This window comes from Schistocerca americana, unplaced genomic scaffold, assembly GCF_021461395.2.
Source record: "Schistocerca americana isolate TAMUIC-IGC-003095 unplaced genomic scaffold, iqSchAmer2.1 HiC_scaffold_47, whole genome shotgun sequence".
Classification (NCBI taxonomy): domain Eukaryota; kingdom Metazoa; phylum Arthropoda; class Insecta; order Orthoptera; family Acrididae; genus Schistocerca; species Schistocerca americana.
This window is the reverse complement of record NW_025726203.1, coordinates 412,501-415,000: the sequence shown is the minus strand read 5'-3', so window position 1 is coordinate 415,000 and position 2,500 is coordinate 412,501. Positions and strand designations below refer to the sequence as shown.

Sequence of the window (2,500 nt, the reverse complement as noted above, 5' to 3'; positions counted from 1 at the left end):
TGCGTCGACGGGCGGCGCAGCGGCCTCGCCCGCGTCAGGCAGCGAGCTCGCTGCTCCACGGCGGGACGCCGGCTCTTCACCCCGACCGATCTCAAGTGCCTCCATGAATTGGCGGACAAGCTGCTTGTGGGCAGCTTGCCGCCGTCGGCACTTGATTGCCTCAAGCGTTCGGTCGGGGAACATCCTGGTAAGTTCTTGATTTACAAAGAAGAACCGGGCGTCCCTCTCCAGGAACAGTTCGGCCTCTGCCTTGGCGAGCGACAGGACTTCTTCCTCCGTCCACCTCGCGCGATGCCTCTCCGTCACGATCTCAGCGTTGGCGGCCGCAGGGTGTTGGCGGCGGCGATGGACCCCGAGACCGTTCTTCGTGGTAAAAGTGCGGTGGCACTCACTGCAAGCAAAGGAAGCTACACAAACTATCGCATTTTCGTTACGGCCGGTTGGCCGGATAGGTGCTGGGGTAGCTGGGGTGGCACCTTCAGCGGAAGGGCCACCATCTCTTGTTTCTTGTCGGCTGCCCCCAACTATAAAGGGATAATGCGAGGGGGGGCTGGTAACCCCCCCAAGCCCCTGGTGCGGTCTTCCACTCTGCGAAAATCAGCGGGCCCACGAGAAGGGGAGAAGACCGCAGGAGAGGAGAGGCTAAGAGGGCTAGGCCCATGTATTGCGCATCACTCTCCCTGTAACTATAACCCAAGGAAGGCACCTCGCAGCAGCAGCACGACTACATCAAGACCGCACTTCGAAAAGCCAAGTCCGGATGCAGCCACACCGCCGCCACTTGGCCACCTTAAGAGAGTCATAGTTACTCCCGCCGTTTACCCGCGCTTGCTTGAATTTCTTCACGTTGACATTCAGAGCACTGGGCAGAAATCACATTGCGTCAACACCCGCTAGGGCCATCGCAATGCTTTGTTTTAATTAGACAGTCGGATTCCCCCAGTCCGTGCCAGTTCTGAGTTGATCGTTGAATGGCGGCCGAAGAGAATCCGCGCACCCGCGCGCCCCCGGAGGAGCACGCTAAGGCGGACGCGGCCTCGCAGCAAGGAAGATCCGTGGGAGGCCAAGGCACGGGACCGAGCTCGGATCCTGCACGCAGGTTGAAGCACCGGGGCGCGAACGCCGCGCAGGCGCGCGCATCCTGCACCGCCGGCCAGCACGAGGCCAACCAACGGCGAGAGCAGACCACGCCCGCGCTAAACGCCCGCACTTACCGGCACCCCTACGGCACTCACCTCGCCCAGGCCCGGCACGTTAGCGCTGACCCACTTCCCGACCAAGCCCGACACGCCCCGATCCTCAGAGCCAATCCTTATCCCGAAGTTACGGATCCAATTTGCCGACTTCCCTTACCTACATTATTCTATCGACTAGAGGCTCTTCACCTTGGAGACCTGCTGCGGATATGGGTACGAACCGGCGCGACACCTCCACGTGGCCCTCTCCCGGATTTTCAAGGTCCGAGGGGAAGATCGGGACACCGCCGCAACTGCGGTGCTCTTCGCGTTCCAAACCCTATCTCCCTGCTAGAGGATTCCAGGGAACTCGAACGCTCATGCAGAAAAGAAAACTCTTCCCCGATCTCCCGACGGCGTCTCCGGGTCCTTTTGGGTTACCCCGACGAGCATCTCTAAAAGAGGGGCCCGACTTGTATCGGTTCCGCTGCCGGGTTCCGGAATAGGAACCGGATTCCCTTTCGCCCAACGGGGGCCAGCACAAAGTGCATCATGCTATGACGGCCCCCATCAACATCGGATTTCTCCTAGGGCTTAGGATCGACTGACTCGTGTGCAACGGCTGTTCACACGAAACCCTTCTCCGCGTCAGCCCTCCAGGGCCTCGCTGGAGTATTTGCTACTACCACCAAGATCTGCACCGACGGCGGCTCCAGGCAGGCTCACGCCCAGACCCTTCTGCGCCCACCGCCGCGACCCTCCTACTCGTCAGGGCTTCGCGGCCGGCCGCAAGGACCGGCCATGACTGCCAGACTGACGGCCGAGTATAGGCACGACGCTTCAGCGCCATCCATTTTCAGGGCTAGTTGCTTCGGCAGGTGAGTTGTTACACACTCCTTAGCGGATTCCGACTTCCATGGCCACCGTCCTGCTGTCTTAAGCAACCAACGCCTTTCATGGTTTCCCATGAGCGTCGATTCGGGCGCCTTAACTCGGCGTTTGGTTCATCCCACAGCGCCAGTTCTGCTTACCAAAAGTGGCCCACTTGGCACTCCGATCCGAGTCGTTTGCTCGCGGCTTCAGCATATCAAGCAAGCCGGAGATCTCACCCATTTAAAGTTTGAGAATAGGTTGAGGTCGTTTCGGCCCCAAGGCCTCTAATCATTCGCTTTACCGGATGAGACTCGTACGAGCACCAGCTATCCTGAGGGAAACTTCGGAGGGAACCAGCTACTAGATGGTTCGATTAGTCTTTCGCCCCTATACCCAGCTCCGACGATCGATTTGCACGTCAGAATCGCTACGGACCTCCATCAGGGTTTCCC

General features: G+C 59.7%; 1 pseudogene; it reads right to left on the bottom strand.

Annotated features, from left to right (window-relative positions):
- Positions 1–2,500, bottom strand: part of LOC124583789 — a 7,955-nt pseudogene that overhangs the window by 4,282 nt on the left and 1,173 nt on the right.